The 12,025-nt window shown below is 45.1% G+C and overlaps 1 long non-coding RNA gene across 1 annotated transcript; it reads left to right on the plus strand.

Moving 5' to 3' along the window:
• The first annotated feature begins 350 nt into the window (after positions 1-350).
• LOC129145656 (uncharacterized) lies at positions 351-9,985 on the plus strand. The gene is made up of 3 exons (XR_008551555.1): positions 351-405; positions 8,966-9,184; positions 9,619-9,985. It is a non-coding gene; the product is annotated as an uncharacterized LOC129145656 (long non-coding RNA).
• The last annotated feature ends 2,040 nt before the right edge of the window (positions 9,986-12,025 follow it).

A 12,025-nucleotide genomic window follows, 5' to 3' on the forward strand; every position in this document is an offset into this window, starting at 1 on the left:
CTCGGGACGGACATGCCCGGGCGGAGGCCGCGGCCCGTGGGCCCGCGCCAGGCGCTCCCGGCCTGCTCCGCGCGCCCGTGCGGCCTCCCCGGCGGCGGCGAGCGCGCGGGCGTTCTGAGGGGCGCCCTCAGCCCCCTCCCTGCGGCCGAGCGGCTCGGGCCGCCCCAGAGAATGCGCGCGGGCCCAGAGACGCCGTCCACGCAGCTGCGCCTCCAGAGCGGGCCCGAGCGCCAGGCCCGGCCGCCCCGAGCCCGCTGAGGAGGCCTGTGGAGCGGACCCTCCCCCCCACGCGGCCCCACCCGAGGGCGCCGGTCCCCACGCTGGAGCCTCGTCCGGGCAGGCGGCGACTGAGGACCCCGGGGAGGGCGGACGAGAGCGGCGCGGGCCACGCGGGCGCCCCGCCAGGTGAGGAGGGGCCGGGGCGCTGAGCCTCCCCGCCCGCCGGGCCTCCCCGGGGTGCCCCCTGGATTTTCATAAATTGTTCTGCGTTATGTTTTATTCTTTTTTTTTTTTTAAAGATTTATTTATTTATACAAGCACTGGGTACAGGCAGAAGCGCGGGAGGGTGAGAGGATCCACCAGAGCCAGCGCGGGGAGCAGAGCAGGCAGGAGGGCCGAAGCACACCGCTGAGGGGAGCAGCTGGCGGCGGCCGGGCCGGGGATCGAACCGGTGCTGCAGAGGCCGCGGGCAGCTTCGCAGCCCAGCGCTCAACTGCCTGCGCCACCGCGGAGGCCCGTTATGTTTTATTCTTACTGCTGCACAGAATTCCATGGAGCCGGCAGACCGCATTCTCCTGTGTGGACGCTGGGGTTCCTGAGTTTGCACCACCGTGAACCAGGAGGCAGCGAGAGCCCAGGACGTGTATGTGGGTGACGATGCTGTGCAGCTTCCAGTTGGGTCTATACCTCGACGTGCTGGGGGGGCTCAGGGTAGGGGGAGCCCAGAGTAGGGGGGGCCGGATGGCACCACGGTTTCTGCCCCTTGCTGATCCCCTCCTAATTACATTACACAGCACAAGGATTTGCTTTTAGTCATTAATTTTTTAAAAGATTTATTTATTTATGCATACAAGAGCTGGTAGTAAAAAAATATAGGGGTCAGAAAAATAAGATAAAACTCCTTACTTTGTGGAGCAAAGTGGTGTGGGGGTGAGAGGACTCACCAGAGCCAGAGCGGGGAGCAGAACAGATTGACCAAAATACACTGCTGAGGGGAGCAGCGGGCGGCAGGAGAGGTCTGCGCGCCATGTGGGACCCTCACCCAGAGGCTGGGAAGCAGCCGGGGATCGAGCCAGCGCTTCAGAGGCTGTGGGCAGCTTCGCAACCCAGCGCTCAACCGCTGCGCCACCGGGGAGGCCCCTTCTTAGCATCTATAAAGATGTTAGTGACATTTTCTCCTTAGCGCAGTTAATGTAGTGAATAATATTTGGGTATGAGGAGGTGGGGAATGTTTTCTAATCTGCCGAAGACCTCACGGTGTCCCTGTCTCACTCCACAGGAACAGCTCTTGTCTGTTCTTCTGCCTGGAATGATTTTCCTCCATATCTCCATGGCTCACTCTCATTTCCTTTACTTCTTTGTTAAAGGTCACTTTTTCAATGAGATCTTTTCCTAACTACGCTTTAAACTACGTTTTTCTATCCTCCATTGGTACTCCTTGTTCCCATGCTATTTTTTCCTGCACTTACCACTTTTCCAACATGCCATATATTTACTGTGTTCAGTATATGCTGTTATATATCATTAGAACTGTGCTCCACAAAGTAAGGAGTTTTATCTTATTTTTCTGACCCTTATATTTTTTTATTACCTAAAACAGTGCCTGATCCATAGTAAGCACTCACAAATATTTTTTAAGGTATTGAATGAGATTGGGGATCTGTCAAGGAACGGTGAGAGAGAGCTTTTAGACTTGAGCCTCCTATTCAAGAAGAGCTTGAAGAACTGTGACATTATTTTGGGATGGGATTACATTTGCAGTAATTGAGATACAGCAATGAGGCGGAGAGATTTTCATTGTAGAACTGGTATGCTTTGCCCCATTCCTGGATGTCCCATGCTATAGTATATCATGAACTAATGCATTTTAATAATCCTGTCATGATTTATTAGCTCAGTTATATTACACTGTATTCTGTAAGCATTAACTGGCTCCCTGTAAACATTTAAAATGTGTCATGGTCTTGGTGATCTTGTTTTGGCATGTTTTCATGTTTCAGTTTGTACTGGGAACTTCCAGAAACGTGGCACGAGAGACCCAGGCATTTTTCAGTCTGTCAGAAGCCACATACCTGCCTTCTGAACTGCTGTTAAGCCTAGTTGACTGTGTGACCTGCGTCTCTGATTGCATTGCCAGTGCGAGCTGTAACTCAGAGATAATTTTTGCAACAAAGAGTTAAAATTCCAGAGCATTTTAACTATTCTGAATTTTAGAAATAGGAATTTGAGACAAATTAGATTTTTCTAATAGAAATGTTCTGAGCCTAAAGCCCTAAAGAGGAGTAAAGAAACCAATTAACTTTAATTTAAATAATCATGTCTTAAGTAGCAAATGAACCAAGTTCTATTGTTAAAGGACAACTGTATTAAATCCCTGAAAGGTTGGCTTCAAAATGACATTAATGCAGTGGTTTCATGTCTCATTAATGAAATAAGTTTCTAGTGGTCATTGCAGCCTCTGTTTGTTGTCTTACTAGGCATTGTGACTGAGAGCAGGAGAGGGGAAAGATTGAGAGATCAAGGACGAAATAGTTGTGTGACATTCCTCCTTGACGTTCCCATTGTTACTAACTTTTTTCGAAAGCAACAGAACAAAAAGGCTAATAATTGTGTTCCTGGGAAAAAATACTGCAGGCAAATATGAGAGCCAGAGCCACTTCGTTTCTTATTCCAGAGCTTCTGTTTATATTTGCTATTTAAAAATTATATATTTCTGAGGATTGATTTCACTATTTATAACTACAATGACTGAATTTCAGCCAACGTCTATAGACGTTGAAGCAACCATCAGCAGTGTATTGTGAGGTATATCTTGTGCTGAAACCTCACAGTGGGTTTATGCCTGGAATGTCTTTTGGATGAGTTTCTGTAATAAAGAACAAGGAACCTGGGTTTGGCACACACAGAGTTTCAAGCTGAATTATGGGAAGCTTCAACCTGTGCTTGAAGGCTTCAAAATCTTCCCCTGCTTTTTTCCTCCTCAAGTGCTACCTTAGTGACCTTAGGGAAGCAAGTTTATGTGGCTGAGACCGTCTCCTCTATAATATGGGGGTCATTATCCTGAATTCCCAGCGTACTGGGAGAATGACCCGAGGGGAAGCTGTGCCTGGAGCTGCCCCACGGTGAAGCTTAAATGGCCACCTTGGTATTGGTTACTAGAAATGAAATGCTGCTTTCTGTTCTCTCTAATTAACCAACTGTGTTACATCTTGCACTTTATTTACTACGTTTGTTGTGTTTTCAGAGAAACTTTCTATTTCCTTGTGGTATTTTGGGGAAGAAGTTATAGTAGCTACTGTCAGGTCTACTGAAGTGAAAACAGTGTGGATTGGCAGAAAAGGGCAAACATAGTTAAAAGTGGAGGTAGATTAAAGCCTTGACTTTCTGGAGATATTTTTGCTTCAGAACATAGCTATTGCCTTTCTGGCAACAGGGTCCCGTGCTTTTGTCCAATTATTTATGCAAATTAAGGCAATTTTCTTCCTATGAAGGACTTGGTAAAATGAAGTTATGGAAAAATGCAGCACATTCCACTCTTGCTTGCTCAGCAGCATTACTATTTTGTAGCAGGAGGAAAAGTAAAATTGCAGAATGCTCCTCCTCCCCCGCATAGAAAAATATAATATCATGTTTATGTTGAAACTTTTTCTTACAAAATGTCATAACCCCTTACGAAAGAGAATTAAAATCCAGTTATTTTAATTTACATCTAGCCACAAGATAAGTAAAGTTATCATTGAAATTCTAATTAAATGGGATGATTGACTAAGGTAGCACATCAAAGAAGAGAAGTGAATATGATAAGTCGAAGACTTATTAATTAGTCTGCGTGGAAGAAATTCCAGGGATGTCAAGCTGAGCCTGCTGCAAGGAGAAAAAAAGCAGACAAGAAAACGTTCGTTTCTTTGAAGTTAGGAACTGAGATAGTGATGGAGGTAATTGTGTCTGACTGGATCCAGTAATGAAGAGCTGTAAATCAGACCTCAGAATCGAAGGAAAGATTCAAGTAACACATGTGGCTGCCCCCCTGCTGCGAAGAAACAGAATGCAGAGCGCACTAATTGACCCACCCTATTTCCCAGTAGTTCTCTGTTATTATTTATTAATTTTTAATTTCTGAATTATTTACGTCCTGGGAAATTATTCTTGACAGCCTGTTAGGCATGCCAAAGTTAATGGAGGATGAAAGGACTGGTACCAGAATTAGCAGGGATGTAGTCACAGGCTACTGGATTTAATGATTTTGGAAAGAAAAATTGATTTCACACAGCGTGTCACTTTATACTACTTTAGGGATACACCAGCTATTTGATTAATTGAGGAATAACCAATTCAAAGTATATTTGAAGTGTAAATGAGTCACACTGCTCAGCTGTTTATTTTTCCCCCTTTCTGAGAGATCTGAATTTTCCTGAAGCTCATGATTAAAAGCTGATGAAGACACACTCATACGCTTTGAATGCACACCTGTTTGATTCATATTAAAATCAGAAGGGAGGAAAACCCTGAAATAAGAGAGAAGATATTTTCACTCTTCTCTCTTCTTTCTAATCTCTCTCTTTCTCTTTTAAAAAGATTTATTTATTATGCATACAAGAGCTGGAGTATAGGCCAGAGGTGTGGGGGGTGAGAGGATTCACCAGAGACAGAGCGGGGAACAGAACAGGCAGACTGACTGAAATACACTGCTGAGGGGAGCAGCAGGCGAGTCAGGAGAGGTCTGCTGCACCATGTGGGTTGCTCCCTGGCCGGCAGGGATCGACCTTGTGCTGAGAGGCTGAGGATTGCTTTATAGGTTGCATCTTAACCCCTTGCACCATAGGAGACACCCTCCCTTCTGATCTCTTTATGTGAATCTTTACTCCAGTGTGTAGTAGCGCAGTGATTGCGACCTGCATCCGTTAACAGCAGACTCCAAAAAATTTCTCTTTTTTCCCATGGCCTGGGAGCATGGTTAGAATGAAGCAGTGCTTGCTAGTGAATAGAAGGAACAAATAGAAGAAAATTGTATTAAAGAGAAACAATGGGGCCTCCCCGGTGGTGCAGCGGTTGAGCGCTGGGTTGCGAAGCTGCCCACGGCCTCTGCAGCGCCAGTTCGATCCCCGGCTGCTCCCCGGCCACCGGAGGAGGGTCCCACATGGCGCGCAGACCTCTCCTGCCGCCCGCTGCTCCCCTCAGCAGTGTACTTCGGTCCTTCTGCCTGCTCTGCTCCCTGCTCTGACTCTGGTGAATTCTCTCACCCTCCCGCGCTTCTGACTGTACCCAATGCTTGTATAAATAAATAAAAAATAAATCTTTAAAAAAAAAAAAAAAAGAGAAACAATGGCTTTACTGAATAAGAAAGAATCTGGTTGGAAGATGAGTCAGGCAAAATATGCGTATCACCACCCGACCTAAAAGCTCTGTGGCTTCTTCCTTTCTGGCCAATCTCATCAGCTGCTTGGTGTCTACCACTACCTTTTTTGTTCATCACTGTTTGGCTTAGTTCCCTGACTGGTCTCCTTAAGTCAAATTTCCTCATCCACTGTTTTCTTCACCAGTGCTTCTCAAAGTTTAATGTGCACATAGATCCCTTGGGGGGTGGTTTACTCTTCAGGTTGAGATTCAGTGGGAGGGGGTGCTAAAATTCTGTTTTTCAGATAGGCTTCCAGATGTAGCTCATCATGGTTCCTGACTAGTCTTTGAGCTGCAAGCTTTTGCAAAACTCTGACAGATTCATTTTTCATTAAAATATGGCTTCAAACGCTCTGCTTTTAACTCTCATTCAGAAACCTCAAGTAACTTTCTGTGCCTACAGTTAAACACAGGTTCCTCAACCCCACACTCCAGATCTTCCTAATCTGATTGCTACCTGCAACCTGGGTATCTCCTGCATTTCCCTGCTCCGTACTTGTGGCTATGCTGTTTCTTCTTCCTGAAAGAACTCTGTCTTTGGAAATTGAACCAGTGCCTCAAGGCATATTTCAAATAGCACATCCCCAGATCAAATGTGATACTTTCATCTCTTCTCCTTATGTATGAGATGTTCCTGATTTTGCTAGAGATCTGTGTTATAATACTTTTATTTTGCATTATAGTAATAGTTTTGACATGTTTTCCTTGCTAAATGGGGGAAGTTTCAGATTTTATTCATTTTGTCTTCTTTAAGTTCTCCCTGCAGGAAAAAAAGCAAGGTAGGACTGTATAAATCAAATGCATTTTATTTATCTTTAAAACTCCAGTGTTGAGCATATATCTTAAGGAATGATTGAACCTTGGCTCCACCATCTCTCAGAATGATATATCATTGAAAGAAATTAATTTGAATTTACTCTTTTCTCATAGATTGTTTGACCTTTCAAAGCACAGTTTCACACAGCTGGGGGCTGTACTATCAGGAGCAGCAGAGTCTGGAGGTTATCCCTAAAGACTCGTAGCTGTTCATTATTGGTCAAACCCCTATGCAAGTCTTACATTGAAAGGGCTACTGTAAAGGCAGGTTTTCTACAGCGCAGGTTTTCTAGGATCCAGCAGACCGGGCAAAGGAGGAGTCAGAGTCCTGGAGCCCTTAGTGGCTTTTGCAGGCTTTTATTGGGGTTTACCAGGTACACAGCAGGTGGGGTACTGGGGGGCCTGGAGGCTGGCAGGCCTTCCAGCCCCCAGCAAGTCTTCGTTTTATCCGGGCTCTCCGGAGTTCTCTGCTTCTCTCTCGGCTTCTGCTACTTCTTTCTTGGCTTCTCTTTCTGGTCCTGCTGGCGTCCCCATGACGCCGCCCTTAAAAGCCCAGTCTCAGCCCAGGTGAATCCCATCTACCTATGCCCACACCCTACTCCAGGTGCTGCCATCAGGCCTGCATTCAGCACTGCAGATCCGTCATCTATCCTGCTGGCGGGAAGGCAGAAAAGCCTGACATTTTTCCTTACCCTACAGCTACTTTACTGGGCTCTGGGTCATGTGATTTAAGTATTATCCAATTTATTCACCTCATGAGACCAGATAACTGTCTAAAATGAACAGACGCATTTTCACTCTATTATACACCTAAAGTATTCAGTGAGAACAGACTTTATAAAGAAAAGATAGCTATGAGGTTGGTAGGGTGAGGTGACATGTGTCTGAGGAGATGTGTATTTGCTGAAAATATCTCAGTATTGTCCAGTTTATTACTTAAAAATTTTTTTTTTTTGCAAAACAGATTTTTTTTCATTTTACTGTGCTGCAGCAAACTTCAGTTTCTGTTCCTTACAAACCTGTCGGTCTTCCTGTCTTTCTCTTTTTTCAATCGGTCGAGTTTTGATACTAGTTTCTGTATTTCTACTTGATTCTGCCTCATTAGGATGCCTTCATTTTATACTTAACATTTAACGTAGATTCTCTCATTTTTATTTTTTTTTGTGGTACCCTCGCCGGTGGCCGGGGATCGAACTGGCGCTGCAGAGGCTGCGGGCAGCCTCGCAACCCAGGGCTCAATGGCTGCGCCACCAGGGGAGGCCCTAGATTCACTCATTTTTAAGTAGAAAATGATGTTATATTATATTACATCTATATTAAAGATATTTAATTTTTTCTCTTACAAAGAGAAACTAGACTTTGTGGCCAGCAGACCTGCCTTTCATCTACCTTTACAGACCTACCTTTAAAATTACTGGCGGGGAAAGGAGGGATTGGGGTAAAAATCAGGGGGTTGCAATTGTATGGGGAATATAAAAATAAAAAAATAAATTAAAGAAATTACTGGGGGGGGCCTCCCCTGGTGGCGCAGCGGTTGAACGCTGGACTGCGAAGCTGCGCGCAGCCTCTGCAGTGCTGGTTAGATCCCCCGCCCCTGGGCGAGGGTCCCACATGGCGTGCAGACCTCTCCTGCCACCCACTGCTCCCCTCAGCAGTGTACTTCGTCACTCTGCCTGCTCTGCTCCCCGCTCTGGCTCTGGTGAATTCTCTCACCCTCCCGCGCTTCTGCCTGTACCCAGTGCTTGTATAAATAAATAAATAAATCTAAAAAAAAATTCTATTAAAAAAAATTACTGGGGAGGAAGGGCGGGGTGAGGAAGGATTAGGGTCAAAATAAGGGGGTGTGGGGCCTCCCCGGTGGCGCAGCGGTTGAGCGCTGGGTTGCGAGGCTGCCCACAGCCTCTGCGGCGCCGGTTCGATCCCCGGCTGCTCCCCGGCCACCAGAGGAGGGTCCCACATGGCGCACAGACCTCTCCTGCCGCCCGCTGCTCCCCTCAGCAGTGTACTTCGGTCCTTCTGCCTGCTCTGCTCCCCGCTCTGGTGAATTCTCTTGCCCTCCCGTGCTTCTGACTGTACCCAGTGCATGTATAAACAAAACAAACAAACAAATAAATAAATAAAACATGCCTCTATAAAAAAAAAAAATAAGGGGGGGTGGGTGCAATTGTTTGGGGAATATAACCAAAATGAAAATGCATACATTGTGCAAAAAATGAAAAATGATGTAAGAATTATATAAAATAAAATATTAAAATAAATAAATAAAAAATAAATAAAATTACTGGAGGACATTCTCTAAATGAAATGTTAACAGTAGACCTAGAGCTTCAGAAAGGAAGAAAGAACAATGGAATGGGTAAAAATAGGGATAAATAGAACAATGGAATGGGTAAAAATAGGGGTAAATAGACTCCACCTCATGAGTTTTTTTAATATCATGTTTGATAGTTTATATTAGTTTCCTATTGCTGCTGTAACAAATAACCAAAACATGATGACTTAAATATCACAAATTTATCATCTTACTGTTCTTAAGGTCAGAAGTCCTTCAGATAACTTCTCCAGCAAGGTGTCGTCAGGGCTGCCTTCCTTCTGGACATTCTAAGGGGAAATCCATTTCCTTGCCTTCCCCAGCTCCTGAGGCCACCTGCTCTTCTTGGCTCTGAACTCTCCGTCAATCTTCAAAGCCAGTAATGTTGGCCGGTCCTCACACTGCCATCGCTTCAGTTTTCTCTTCTGCTGTCCTCTCCCACTTGTAAGTAGCCTTATGACTGCGTTGGGCTCACTTTGATATTCTGGTATAATCTCTCTATATTAATGTCAGCTAATTAACTGACTCCATCTGCTGTCCTCATTCCTCTTGGTCATGTAACCAAACACATTCACTGGTTTTGGGGATTAGATTGTGGACCTCTTTTGGGGAGAGGATGTTATCTGACTACCACAGAGTTAAAATGAGCGTCTGATGGGGTGCTCAGTGTATGTACAGGAGACATGGAAGCCGTTGCCTTTAAGTGTGTCCTATCAGCCTCCACCCAGGCTGTGTTTGAGCACTAGACACAGCTCTGGGCAACGCGTCTTCTTTTTTCCAGCACATAGCTTTATCCTGGGGTGTTTGCTCCTTTGTTAACAGGTGCTCAAATTCTGTTTACTGAATTGTGTTCATTTGTTTCCATTTTAACCTTGAAGGGACAGGTGGTAGGTATTTTGAAGATCCTGCTCTGTAAGAGACACGAGTGATCTGACCCTGCTTTCCCTGAGGGCTGGAGAGGTCCATCGGTTGCATATTTGGAACTTCAAATTCAAACCAGTAATCATCACTCTGCACCCTGCTGCTATCGTTCTCCTGTAGTACACTTTCTGTCCTGCACGTCGGCCCTGTGTGCCCCCTTATCCAGCACAGAGCTAAAGTCCTCGATGTGGGTACGTGTCCCTGAGTCAACAACCACTTCATACAGCTGCTGCCTCTCACTCTCCTGGGCTGTGCAGTCCTGGTATTGCAGTAAATACAGCTCAGTTGAAGTTTTTCCTACTTGTTTCCTTCACACGTTGGCTCCCGATGTGTCCCATCGTTGTCCATTTATCTCTGAGGGGTGTTTGACTGTTCTCTGCTGCAGTGAAATGGTGAGGAGGGATGGATCTCCAGAGATTAATGCAGAGAAAAAAGTCCAAAGGTATCTATTAGGGATTCCATTTATGCGGTCACAAGTTTTAGAAATGCAGGGCAAACGGTTTTCAGGGCACAGGGATAGGGGATTCGGTAGAAGGAGTGGAATGGATTAGACAAGGACAACACAAAGGGCCTGAGCATCTTGCTGTGGTGGAACTGTAGCTGGGGGCCCTGCTGCTCACCTCCAGACCCCGCACTCTTTTTTTTTTTAAGATTTATTTATTTATTTATTTATACAAGCACTGGGTACAGTCAGAAGTGCGGGAGGGTGAGAGAATCTGCCAGAGCGGGGAGCAGAACAGGCAGAAGGACTGAAGTACACTGCTGAGGGGAGCAGCGGGCGGCGGGAGAGGTCTGTGCGCCATGTGGGACCCTCGCCCAATGGCCGGGAATCGAACAGGCGCTGCGGAGGCTGCAGGCAGCTTCACAACCCAGCGCTCAACCACTGCGCCACCGGAGAGGCCCCAGACCCAGCACTCTTGATCCGTGTGCTCTGTTGCCTCTTCTGGCCTGATGGCCCTCCTCACAGTTAACTTGGTGATGCTGGCTGCTGTGAAAGACTATTTAGGAAAGAAAGTAAGAAAGTGGGAGAGGATTAAGAAAGCAGAAGAGAAAATAAGGGAAAGGAATTCTTTTTTTTTTTTTTTAATTAATAAATTTTATTTTTATATTCCTCATACATTTGCAATCCCCCCATTCTGACCCCAATCCCTCCCCTCCCGCCCCCCCACCCCCCAAAAAGTGTCTCTGGTTCATAGTTTTTGTTGATTTTGATTTTCACTTTCTTATAGTTATTCATTTTCCTGGTCCCTTATTTAAGTATTCTAGATTCCTGCTATGAGTGAGACCATCCGGTATTTTTCTTTTTCTTTTTGGCTTATTTCACTGAGCATGATCCCTTCCAGCGCCATCCATGTTGCTGCAAATTGCATGTGATTATCTTTTTTGAATGCTGAGTAATATTCCATGGTATATATGTACCACATCTTCTTGATCCAGTCATCTATTTTTGGGCATTTGGGCTGTTTCCAAAGCTTAGCTATTGTAAACAGTGCTGCTGTAAACATAGGGGTGCAGGTGTTCTTTGGAATTGATGTTTCTGTGTCCTTTGGGTAAAGACCTAGGAGTGGAATTGCTGGATCCTGTGGAAGCTCTATGTTTAGTAGGTCCAGAAATCTCCACACAGCTCTCCATAGTGGTTGGACCAGTTTGCACTCCCACCAACAGTGCAGAAGAATTCCTTTTTCTCCACAACCTCGCCAACATTTGTTGTTGCTAGTTTTTTTAATATGTGCCATTCTCACTGGTGTAAGATGGTATCTCATGGTAGTTTTGATTTGCATTTCCCTGATTGCAAGTGATGTTGAACATTTTTTCATATGCCTGTTGGCCATTCGCATTTCCTCTTCAGAGAAGTTTCTTTTTAGCTCCTCTGTCCATTTTTTGACTGGATTATTTTCTTTGTTGTTGTTGAGTCTCATCAGCTCTTTGCAGATTTTTGTGATCAGTCCTTTATCATTAGTGTTGTGTGCAAAAATTTTCTCCCAGTTGGTGGGGGTTTCTCTTTGTTTTTGTTATTGTCTCTTTTGCTGTGCAGAAGCTCTTTAATTTGATGTAGTCCCAGCTGTTGATCTTTGCCTTCACTATCACTGCTTTGGGTGATGTGTCTGTGAAGATGTCTTTGATATGCAAATCACGTAGTGTTTCGCCTATATTTCCTTCTATGTATTTTATGGTTTCAGGTCTTATGTCTAGTTCTTTAATCCATTTTGAGTTGATTTTTGTATATGGTATGAGGTAGTGGTCAAGCTTCATTCTTTTGCATGTAGCGACCCAGTTTTCCCAGCACCATTTATTGAACAAACTTTCTTTGCTCCAATGCATAGTCTTTGCTCCTTTGTCAAAGATTAGTTGACCATAAATCTG

Source organism: Talpa occidentalis, unplaced genomic scaffold (genome assembly GCF_014898055.3).
Source record: "Talpa occidentalis isolate TD23 unplaced genomic scaffold, MPIMG_talOcc4v2.1 talOcc4.13, whole genome shotgun sequence".
NCBI lineage: Eukaryota > Metazoa > Chordata > Mammalia > Eulipotyphla > Talpidae > Talpa > Talpa occidentalis.